At 42.8% G+C, this 11,208-nt stretch overlaps 1 protein-coding gene across 8 annotated transcripts in view; it reads right to left on the reverse strand.

Moving 5' to 3' along the window:
• Positions 1-9,128, reverse strand: part of GBF1 (golgi brefeldin A resistant guanine nucleotide exchange factor 1) — a 124,733-nt gene extending 115,605 nt beyond the window's left edge. For 5 of the 8 annotated variants that reach the window (XM_005698361.3, XM_013975126.2, XM_018041331.1 and 2 more), the window contains exon 1: positions 8,853-9,102. The gene's annotated coding sequence lies outside the window, so the exon portion shown is untranslated. Of the gene's footprint in view, positions 1-8,852 lie in introns of all 8 variants that reach the window. The other 3 variants (XM_005698364.3, XM_005698362.3, XM_005698363.3) reach the window with 1 other exon arrangement.

Here is an 11,208-nt window from a genome sequence, read left to right on the forward strand (position 1 = left end):
GTACAAATTTTGTTCAGGCCCATAACACCTCTCTCAATCCACAGGGAATTCCAACAAAAAATAGTATCTACTGTTTAAAGATTTTTTTTTTTGGCCTCACCATGCAGCATGTGGGATCTTCCCCAACCAGGGATCGAAATGATGCCCCCTGCATTGGGAGCACAGAATTTTAACCACTGGACCATCAGGGAAGTCCCAACATTTATTTTAATAACAATTTAAAGAAACAACTAGGTTAGTCTCAGAAGACTAAATGCTCTAGGCACACAATAATATTCTCTTCAATGAATGGAGAAGATTCAATGATGAGAACACATAATGATGAAGAGGAAGAGAATCAAGAAGTAGAAGAAAAATAAATTTAAAAATAACTTAAAGTATCAGAAAAGATAAAATCTCTAGTATCTCTTCTTCCTTAAATTGTTTAGGCAAAATGAATATGTTCTAGATCTCTGGAAAGATTTTTAAGACACTCTTAGCATAGTGGTGAGTATCCCCACCTGTCATTCGGGAGACCAGGGTTCGATTCCCCAGTGTGGAGGAGTGTTAAACATCAGGTTTCCCAGGTGGCACTAGAAGAACTCACCTGGCAAAGCAGGAGACGTAAGAGACACAGGCTCAATTCCTGGATTGGGACAAGCCCCTGGAAGAGGGCATAGCAACCCACTCTAGTAATCTTGCCTGGAGAATCTCATGAACAGAGGAGCCTGGTGGGTCATAGTTCAAAGGATCACAGAGAATCAAACATGACTGAGGCGACTTGACATAGCACACAACAGAGATTGCCACTGGAGAACGGAACTCCCAGTTCCTTCCTCTCACAATGGAGAGGGGAAGACTTACTTTTCTTTGTATATTCTTTTATACTTTTTGAATTTTGTGTCACATACATATATTACCTATTTTTAAACTTTAACAGATTTTTTTTAAATGAGTAGGCTCTTTAGAAAAATAGTTGTATTATTTCATGTGTAAATGATTAAGAACAGCAATCAAAGTTAACTAATATACATTCACCTCAGTCAACCAGATATTATTTAGCACATGCTAAGCAAAATGCTAGACAGAGTCATACTGAATTATCCCTATCCACCCACAAGGAATTTACAATCTAATAGATTAAACACATACATCTATACACAACCCATACATATCCCAATACATGAATGGTATGCAGTGTCACAGTGGTGAAGTAGAGAAAATATTCCTGTTAGAGAACACTGGAAAAGCAAACAAAAAACAGGATTCAAACAGCCAAAAATACAAGAGAATGGCAAGAGTAAAAGCTTACTGGTGGGAAAATTCAGTATGTATTTAGAGGATCAGGATTATTCCAGACTTGTTGGAACATTATTCCTAGGAGAATAATAGCAGGTAAAGTTACAAAAGCAAGTGGGGGCCTGGAGGGCTTTCAATATACGTAGTATATATACTGACTACAATCATTGTAAAAAATATTTGCAGGGGGCTGGAGAGGACCACTATAAAATATTTAATTTCTCTTTTTTTGGTTGTGCTCCAGGGCATGTGGGATCTTAGTTCCCTGATCCAGGGTCGAACACAGGTCCCCTGCCCGTGATTCCCCTGTAGCGGAAGCTCGGGGTCTTAACCCCTGGACTGCCAGGGAAGTACCTTTAATTTCTCTTTTGAAGAACTAAGAGGACTTCCCTGATGGTTCAGTGGTGAGAATCAGTTGCCAATGCAGGAGACATGGGTTGGATCCCTGATCCAGGAAGATCCCACATGCCACGGAACAACTAAGCCCCTGGGCCACACTATTGAGCCTGTGCTCCAGAGCCCAAGAACTGCACCTACTGAAGTCCAGCCACCCTAGAACCCGTGCTCGGCAACAAGAGAAGCCGCAGCAAAGAGAAGCCCAAGTACCACAACTAGAGAAAAGCCCGTGAAGCAACAAAGACCCAGTACAACCAAAAGTAAATTAAAAAAAATTTTAAATAAAGAACTAAGAGCAAGAGAGAAAACACCCATAATGAAAACAATACAGAAACAAGAAAGAACACTATACTACAAATTGCAAACAAAAGTGTCAAGACTTAACTGAGATCTACATGCTATTTGGTAGGCTTTCGAAAAAGAAATAAATTTTTAATTGGGATATCACCTGAAGTAATCGACCTACACTAAATCAAAATTCATTAGGCATCAAAAGCTAACAAATTTCTAAGATAGCAAAGGTCTAACAAAAAAATCATTGTCATAAGTTTCTTAGCGAAAAAGAAAAAGAAACACATACGGAATAAAGAGGAATTATTTTCAAGGACTATGTAGAGTTGCCTAATCTCCCTCCAACCCTTGAAGCACGTCTCCTCATCCAAGAATCTCCCAAGGGAAATTTGTCCTTTGGGTTCAAAAGGGAAGCTCTGATGAACCACTTGCTGCCTGGTAGCCAACGACCTAGAACCTCCTTGTCACAAGGTCACAAAGGCCAGCAGACACCTCATGAGTATGGTAGAAAAGAACTTAAGGCTTACCTTTTATCAGAAATAATATAAGAACAAACAACTAAATACACAACACAACAACTGACATCCTCCAGGCAAATAAGCCACTGTCTTATCTGCCCAGAGACTGAGCAACATATATTATTTGAAACCACTATCTCTTTAAACCTGGGTCTAATAGGATTCCTCTAGTATTTTGCAGCATCCCAGTTACACACCCCAAGAGGATCCAAAGAGGAGTCATCACTGTATCAATTAGCAACTCCCTCTAGACTACACCCCAGAGAAGCACAAAAAATTTACAACAGGGGCTAAGGGGAGGAAGATGTGACTAGCAGGGAAGGCCATACACATTGCCCTAGCTTTGGTGATGCTCTGTTTTTTAAGCTTGGCTGGGGACACTGATGCCCCATGTATGCTATATATACACTCTTTTTTTTTTTATATATATATACTCTTTATATAAGAGACCATCGAGGGACTTCCCTGGTGGTCCAGTGGTTAAGACTCTGCCCTCCCAATGCTGGGGGAGTGGGTTTGATCCCCGATTGGGGAACTAGGATCCATGCCTTGCAGTGTGGCCAAAAAATATTTCTTAAATAGACCATCAAAAGTTCTTTCTTGTTCAAGTCACGATCTTTGCTGTCTGCCTTTGTGCATGCTGTTCTTTTCTGTTTTGAACATTTTTCCACAGCCTTATCCACCTGGTAAATCTTTACTCACTACATTCAAAAGTCAATGAGAGACTTAGAATACCACGGTGGTATTCTTGACTATTATCACCTATATGATCTTAATTAAACAAGTTTCTTAGGCTCTCTGAGCCCCAGTTTACAGTTCTCATTGCAAAACTGAGCTAGTACCTCCTCATCCACTTGTTGTTAAGGCCGAGCATGCTATTAGGAATATTAAAACCCCTCAAAGGTTGGCTGTTATTATGATAATACCTAAGGTTTAAGTCTTCCCTAGCTAACCCACTTTCCTTTCCAAGAGTGGTTGTTTTTTTTTTCTGTCACCCCATAGCACTGCACCTACCTCTATTTAAGCATATCTTATGCTAATTTATAATTATTTATTTAGTCTGTCTCTCCCATGAGTCTATGAGCATTTCAGGAAGAGACCATAATTTATCATCTTTTACATAGAAAAATGATAAATACATAGTAAGAAAAGTGATATATACTGAATGAATAAATGAAAGAATATCAAGACTGACTCTTCAATACGGATGCTGTTCACATCCACCTCTTGTGAGAACAACTGCTTCACAGAAGACAAGGACTCTAAGCCAGGCAGGCAAAACTTTCTGTAACCCACGTTTGTTCCTCTATTAAAAGAAGTTGCAAACCTTCCATGTTAGCCACTCTATGGACAAAAAGAATCCACATTTATCCACCAGTCAAAGAATAATGCTTCTGATTTACATCTATCTTCCTGAAGTCTCCTCATATGCTATATGCATGTTCACATTTCTGCTATGAAACATTGTAAATAATTACAATTCTTTATGTAATTGTCAATTCTTCATATTCATGTATATGTGTCTTATTTTCGTTGGTACTAGATTCGTTGGGGCTTCCCTAGTAGCTCAGACAGTAAGGAATATGCCTGCAATACAGGAAACCAGGGTTCAGTCCCTTGGTTCAGAAGATTCCCTGGAGAAGGGCATGGCAACCCACTCCAGTATTCTTGCCTGGAGAATTCCATGGACAAAGGAGCCTGGCAGGCTATAGTCTATGGGATCTAAGTTGGACACAACTAAGCGACTGAACACACACACACAGATTATTCAGTTCAGTTCAGTCACTCAGTCGTGTCCGACTTTTTGCGACCCCATGAATCGCAGCATGCCAGGCCTCCCTGTCCATCACCAACTCCCAGAGTTCACTCAGACTCACGTCCATCGAGTCAGTGATGCCATCCAGCCATCTTATCCTCTGTCGTCCCCTTCTCCTCCTGCCCCCAATCCCTCCCAGCATCAGTCTTTTCCAGTGAGTCAACTCTTCGCATGAGGTGGCCAAAGTACTAGAGTTTCAGCTTTAGCATCATTCCTTCCAAAGAAATCCCAGGGTTGATCTCCTTTAGAATGGATTGGTTGGATCTCCTTGCAGTCCAAGGGACTCTCAAGAGTCTTCTCCAACACCACAGTTCAAAAGCATCAATTCTTCGGCACTCAGCCTTCTTCACAGTCCAATTCTCACATCCATACATAACCACAGGAAAAACCATAGCCTTGACTAGACGGACCTTAGTCAGCAAAGCAATGTCTCTGCTTTTGAATATGCTATCTAGGTTGGTCATAACTTTTCTTCCAAGGAGTAAGCGTCTTTTAATTTCATGGCTGCAATCACCATCTGCAGTGATTTTGGAGTCCCCAAAAATAAAGTCTGACACTGTTTCCACTGTTTCCCCATCTATTTCCCATGAAGTGGTGGGACCGGATGCCACGATCTTCATTTTCTGAATGTTGAGCTTTAAGCCAACTTTTTCACTCTCCTCTTTCACTTTCATCAAGAGGCTCTTTAGTTCCTTTTCACTTTTGCCATAAGGGTGGTGTCATCTGCATATCTGAGGTGATTGATATTTCTCCCGGCAATCTTGATTCCAGCTTGTGCTTCTTCCAGCCCAGCATCTCTCATGATGTACTCTGCATATAAGTTAAATAAGCAGGGTGACAATATACAGCCTTGACATACTCCTTTTCCTATTTGGAACCAGTCTGTTGTTCCATGTCCAGTTCTAACTGTTGCTTCCTGACCTGCATACAGATTTCTCAAGAGGCAGGTCAGGTGGTCAGGTCAGGTGGTCTGGTATTCCCATCTCTTTCAGAATTTTCCACAGTTTATTGTGATCCACACAGTCAAAGGCTTTGGCATAGTCAATAAAGCAGAAATAGATGTTTTTCTGGAACTCTCTTGCTTTTTCCATGATCCAGCGGATGTTGGCAATTATTAGTAGACAATTATTTTTTTTCTTCATTGCTTAAAAGTTGTTCTTATCCAGCTAGAAATTAGATTCTCCAAAGGTAAAAACTAGGGTTTTTTTCTTTTTCATAGTGCTCTGATGTCTAATACAGAGCTATGTAAACCAAGAAAACTCTGATGGGCATACTGAGAGGGTAGAAGGTACCAGGGAGCTGAACAACCATCAACTGGCCCTTCCAAGGTTTATCTTCACTCATCTCTCTAACATCCCAGAGAACCACCAAAGATGCAGAGCTTTTAAGGTTTCTATAGCTAGCCAAAGAACATGCCATAATTCTGTGCTTTGTTGAAAGTGAACAAAAATTACTGAACTAGTAAACAACTTACTGGGCTCAAGAAATTTACTTAAACTGTGGAGGTAAGAAAAAATAAAACCAAGAAATAAGCTGATTCCCTGAGAGGATACAACCGGAAAATCTTCCCAACCCAATAAGCAGGTGACTAGTGTACCTCAGCTCTGCCATTCCACCTCCTCCCTCTATAGAGATTCTGAGATTATCCCAAGAACTATATGCAGTGAGTTACTGAGATAAGCCCAAAGTTGTCCAAAGATGTCCTTTCTGTCACCTTGGAGATAAAAAATGAAACAAGGCTTCTTTCTCTCACTCAGAGCATCCAACATGACAACTCAGCATAAAAGTTGGCAGAGTAGGACAAATATTAAAAAGTGAATCTGTATGATTATACATAGTGAACTGCAGTGATTAAGTCTCATAAGGTCTGCTCATCTTGAATGTCAGGAGTCTTCCTCCACTGTCATGGCATAGAATCCAGTCCGCAGACGTATTTTCCACCTGTAAAAGGCTTTTAAATAATCTAACTAGCTGCCAACAGTTTAAAACACAATGATCTGAATTCCCAGTTTCTCCTGAAAAATAAGAAGAATGGTCATACTATGCCCACATTTCAGAACACCAGTCACTACTATATCCTAACACATTCCCTCCTGGCTCACTTCACTCAATTACATTACCTGCCTGATACTCAGACATTTGAGCTTGCAATCCATAGCTTATTTATATGATGGCAATAAATCATTATTTCACGATCACATCCACTACAAGTGGGCTCCAAATCACCACAAAGTCCAGTACATTTTCATTTAAATAAACAACTGCCATTAAACGTAATGAAATACAGAAAAAGAGGAAGAATAAAAGCTAAAGAGCTAACAATTACACTTAAACAGCTCTTCTAGCCAGAGGTAAAATTGACCTCCCTGACTCCCTTCAACTCAATTCCACAATTACCCCACAACAGAATCATTCTAATTAGTCACCTTGAATCACAAGGACAGACTGATCAATCAATAGAAGTGCTATACAAAGACAAGGCTGATCCTTCCGGTGAGTACTGTATAACGACAATGGGTCTCCTCAAAAGCAGGAGCTGTATCTTTCTCCTCTCTAATTGCTAGCCAGTTTAAGTACCCAAACAATGAAGTTATTATCTAAAAGTGGCAGTCATCCTGCCTTCTGGAACACAGAGAACGAAGTAGTAGTGTGACTACTGAGAACTTGAGTTCAACTGGGATTGGTGCCCAGCTACTTATGAGGAGATGTATCTACAACCTGAGTTCCCACTGTGCCAATGAGCATCACTGTCAAGATTAGAACGTACTGTCTACAGGCACTTGAAGCTCAAATACAAATCTTGAAGGAAGAACAAATTTTCTGATTTGGGATGGGGGCTGGAAGTAAAGACCTATTTCTATCCAGAAAATGACTTTTTAAATAAGAAAAGGTAAAATCTTTGATGCCTGACTTACCTCCAAGCCCGACTGAAAAGATGCTGAACTGGTTATACTATCTATCCAAAGACTAGACTGCCTATTATGCAAAGCATTATCAACTCAACAGGGATCAACAGGGCCTATCAACCCAGATGAGAAAAGCAGACCCTGGATACTTCAGGTTAGGTAAGTTCAAGTTAAAATGCAAATAGTGTCCTATAATTTCCACCCCATTTATTTTAAATCAACACATACATACACACACAATTTCAGGAGGGCAGAGTTTAGTCACTCTAGAATCTAGATTATTTTCCCTTCTAACACATGAGGTTTAGATTCTCCTTGTTACTACCTCACCATGCAAAAGGCCTGACTGCCAGGGTTAGAACCAGGCCACAGGATCACACACTAAATCTAATCCTAGGTACAAATAACACTTACTGAGTGTACATGCTAAAAGGCACTTAGGTTGACATGCACAGTATAGGCCAGTACACATATATTGCTACTGCTTTTTAGAGCACATAAACTGAGCACAGCAAAGCAACCTCCAATCGGACCTTTCCATTTGTACCCTCCACAGGGTCCAGAGGTGTGCCTTGTGTACCTGATTTAAAAGCATACCAAGTTCTATGTCGTGCATTAAAAGACACTATACCTATTCCTTATTTTTAAAGGCATTCTTTATCACTGAGGGACTCTTAAAGCTTTACAATACAGCAGTTTGTCAAAGTCATCACAGCACCACAAACTATACTCTTTGGGGTTATGTTCCATTATTCATTCTGCTGTCCTGAACCTACCACTTTTAAACTGACTGAATATCTCTCATGACTCTTCCTACCACTAAAAATAATAGGCCAACAATACCAACTTCACAGGTTTCAAATCCCTCTCTGCTCTCCTCCAAGTATGTTGTAATAGAATGACTTCCTTGAGCTTAAGCTTCATCTCCTTAGGCCAAGTGAAGAGAAGACCTGGAGAAGAGATGGCAACCAAAAATATACACCTGAAGAAAATATTTGTAAAAGATGAAAGAGGCTCAGAAGATTAAGTCCAGTGTTTACACACAGACCCTGACTGGCAGGTGAGCAGCCCCATAAAAGGAAAGCCTTCTCTTAACCCAGGCCCTCGGGAGGCTGGCCTCGGTCCTTCCACAAGCTTTCTCACTACCTGGTCTAGTAGTAGTGATGATCAGATTATCATCATTAATAAAGCAGTTCAGCTGTGTTAAAGAGGCAGTCACACAGAAGTGGGCGCTGCACAAAATCCAGAGAGACTCTCACCCAAGCTCTAAAAATCAACCCTGAAAAGTAGTTATGATACTCTTCAGGTCTGCTTTCAGCTTCTGAAAACTGGGCTCTTTAGGACGCAGAAAGCTCCAAAAGAGAGGAAACAGGCTAAGCCTGGGAAAACAGGGAGAAGGATTCGGGTACTTGCAAGAGATCAAAAGGCAGAGTTGAAGTCGCCCCTCTGGTGGCAGGGGCCTGACCTTTGCCCCCTGCACCTCTCCCAGTGCGCTCCCACAACAATCTCTCCCTCATCTCGTTCTTGCCCCTGCGCCCCTAACCCAACCCGGCTCATTCGGTTTAAGGGCTCGCCTATCCTTATTCCCTCTCGTCATGTCAGGGAGGCCTTCACGACACTGGAACTCTAATAAGAGACTTCGCTGACCTGTCAGCGGATCCAAAATGGCGGGGCCTAGTCCCAGGACCGGCGGCCGCTGCTCATGTCCAGCCCGGGCCTCGAAGGCGTCTCCGAGCGGCTCTCCCGGCTCTGGCGGCAGATAGGAGCAGGAAAGGAGCCCTTTCCGGGAGTTGAGGCCGAAATCAAAGCCCACCCAGTTAGCCAGGAAGAGTCGGCCAGAACGGGCGATGGAGCCGGCTACCTTCCCTGTCAGCTCACTGACGTGGTAACTAGCCTCAGTCTAGCCCGCTGCCTGGTAACTGCACGAGCCCCGCCGCTCATAGCCAATCATAGCTTCGAATCGTGAAAAATGGCATTTCGGTTACCCAATCGAAGGAAGGAAATTGGCGTCGGGAGGCGGGTAATGACTAAAGAGGCGAGATTACAAGGGAAGGAAAAAGATAGGCAGGGAACAACCAATGGATACGAGGACTCTCTGAGTGACAGCTCCTAGAACCAGTAAAAAAGCAGAAATTATGCTGGCAGTTGGAGAGGTGGAGTTAGGTAGAGTTAGGTTGCAGTGCACAGTTTGGCAGTGGCTGCTGGGCATTAATGGGGAAGAAAGCTGTGATTTGCTGGAAAGGGGGCGGAGTCCGTTTCGAGAGCCTTGAGTGGCCGACACTATTCTCTCTACGCCGAAACCGGCCGCTTCTCCCTATTAAAGTCACCTGGGCCAATACCATAAACTTGAGGAATCATTTTCTTTCAAGGCAGCTTAAGGGAGCAATCTATTCCAACCTCCCGTCCCCCACCGTGCCTTCTGCTTGCTTGACTTCTCATAAATGAATCTGTCCCATCTCAACTTTGTTTCTGTGTCTTGTGCCTCATGCCTATCATCCTGAAATAGACAATGGGAAGTGACAGAAGGCTTGGATATCTAATTCAAGTCCTTTCATTTTATGGATCAGGAAACTGAGTCCCAGATTGGAAAGATGGCCCCCATGTTTGTATACCTAGTTAATGACAGAGCAGAGACAAACCTAAGTGTCCTCATCTCTAGTCCAGTTCTTTTTTTCACTGCCCCTCGATACCTCTTACACTTTAGTTTATTAGACTGTGACTCAGCTCTGACCCTCATCCTAAGCCTTGATTTCTTTTGCTCAGTCTCTAGGTCTTATCGACTCTTTGTGACCCCATGGACTGCAGCCCATCAGGCTCCCCTATCCGTGGGATTTCACAGGCAAGAATACTGGGTTCCCATTTCCATCCCCAGGGGATCTTCCCAACCCAGGGATCGAGCTTGCCTCTCTTGCATCCCGTCCATTGGCAGACGGATTCTTTCCATTGCACCACCTGGGAAGCCCCTGGATACTCTTTACCTATCTGGAAAAAAAGGTAATCACACGGATTAGTCCCTATCACCAGTGACAGGAAACTAAAGGCTTTCCTGAAGCCTTAGAAATGATAAAACATCTGAGAGCAAGAAGCCCACTGTAGTCTTCACTCTCCTGTCCCTAGTTGCCTCTCCCCTGGCAAGAGATGATAGAAGTTGCTAGGATATTTAGAGTGACCTAATAGTGTGTGTAAAAAGGGGACAGAAGGATGAGTTTTCTCCTTGCAGATTGAATGTTGGAGTTCCTAGCCTGTCTGCTTGAATAAAGCCTAAGTGTCCCTACAGACCTGAAGAGACTCTGCTAGAAAACGATGAAAAAAAGATCCAGCTCTCTCCCCTATTTCCTCTCATTTATGGATGACTCAAGTCTAAGGACGGAGAAGGCAATGGCACCCCACTCCAGTACTCTTGCCTGGAAAATCCCATGGACAGAGGAGCCTGGTAGGCTGCAGTCCATGGGGTCAATAAGAGTCGGACAAGACTGAGTGACTTCACTTTCACTTTTCCCTTTCATGCATTGGCGAAGGAAATGGCAACCCACTCCAGTGTTCTTGCCTGGAGAATCCCAGGGACGGTGGAGCCTGGTAGGCTGCCGTCTATGGGGTCGCACAGAGTCGGACATGACTGAAGCGACTTAGCAGCAGCAGCAAGTCTAAGGAAGCTACATTCCTAACCCCATAGGAATATGGTCTCAAAACCAGACATCCAAAGCCTTGTGCTAGAATCTTCTAACATGGAGAAACCCATCAGACCCGAAGAACTCCTCAGTAGGTTGGTGTACCTACATATGGGGCTCCTGATCTCTGGGTCCAGCTAAAGATCTTGCCTCTTTCACCCAAAGAGAGTCAGAGGCTGATAACACAACCACTGTAGCATCTCTTCCAGCTTACCTCTGAGCCATTTTCCACCTTCATTTGAAAACTTGAATTTGGTCTTCTGACCCTATCTCAGATTGAGGTCCTAGATAACAAACTGAAAAATCCTCTAAGTAGGCCAAAACTCCCTACTATC

The sequence above is a fragment of the Capra hircus genome, chromosome 26, assembly GCF_001704415.2.
Source record: "Capra hircus breed San Clemente chromosome 26, ASM170441v1, whole genome shotgun sequence".
Classification (NCBI taxonomy): domain Eukaryota; kingdom Metazoa; phylum Chordata; class Mammalia; order Artiodactyla; family Bovidae; genus Capra; species Capra hircus.